This window comes from Mus caroli, chromosome 3 (genome assembly GCF_900094665.2).
Source record: "Mus caroli chromosome 3, CAROLI_EIJ_v1.1, whole genome shotgun sequence".
NCBI classification, from domain to species: domain Eukaryota; kingdom Metazoa; phylum Chordata; class Mammalia; order Rodentia; family Muridae; genus Mus; species Mus caroli.
Genome location: NC_034572.1, coordinates 50,006,590 through 50,007,791, shown reverse-complemented (window position 1 = coordinate 50,007,791; position 1,202 = coordinate 50,006,590).

Genomic DNA, 1,202 nt, shown 5'->3' with positions numbered 1-1,202 from the left:
ATGCTATTGGGTGATGATGTGGGGGTCATAAGTATGGATATCTTAGTATGAGATAACGTCAAATGATAAGAAAGAATTTATATTTCTTCTTTGTCTCTCTCTGTCTCTCTCTCTCTCTCTCTGTCTCTCTCTCTCTCTCTCTCTCTCTCTCTCTCTCTCTCTCTCTCTCTCACTCTGCCTCTCTTTCTCTCTCCTTTCCTCCATTTGTTCCCTCCATCTTGCCATCTTTTCTCCTCCTTCCATATCTCTCCCTCCTTCCTCTTCTCACCACCATGAGCTGATATAAAAGCTCTTTTTAAATCAGGAGCAAGGGCCTTCACTACAGTTCAATCATTCTCATTCTGAGTTGATATTTCTCAGCCTTTAGAAGGATAAGAAATAAATTTCCACTGTTTATACTATCCATCTTATATTGTTTTTTTTTTTATGACATTTTGGAATGGCCAGACATTTACCGTTCTCCTGTGAACTGTCCCTCAGATACATGACTGCCATGGAGACCACCATTCACTTACTTGTCAGCTTAAAAGTTAGCCTTTGATCCAAGAAAGATTGGCATTTTGGGGATTAGAAAAAAGGCCTGACTGTCAAATTTCCCAGTAGGGTTAATAATGAGGGTCTCTTTACATTAATCCTTACAAGAAAAAAGAGAGCTAAAATAATTTTATATTAACTCATTACTACCTTATCAATATGTGATGTCTGTCTGTCTTTACAAGGACAGCGACTTTGAGATGACTACTCTTGTTCTGTTTTGTTTCATTATCTATGTAGGAAACCAACCTCTTCTCCTCAGCCCAGAAGGATACTTGCTCTATTGCACAGAATGAAGTGTTAACTTCATCTAGAATTTTAAAATGCCATTGAGACCTTTAAATGGAACCTTGGGAATTTTGTCCTTTGCCAATGTAATCCTAGAATCTTAAACAGTATAAGCCAGAGACATCACCAGTCAGTCAGCCAAAATGTCAGTACTGAGCATCCGCATGAACTTAGAACTTGAGTGTAGTACATCTCCATCATTAAGTCTAAAATGTAACTGACACTTGTAAAAGGGGTGAGGGGAGGAGAGAAAGGGGCTGCAGAGGAGGAGGAAAAAAATACAACAAATTCACTATGTCCCCAAAGAAAGGGATAAAGAAAATGTTCCCAGCCAGGCGTGGTGGCGCACGCCTTTAATCCCAGCACTTGGGAGGCAGAGG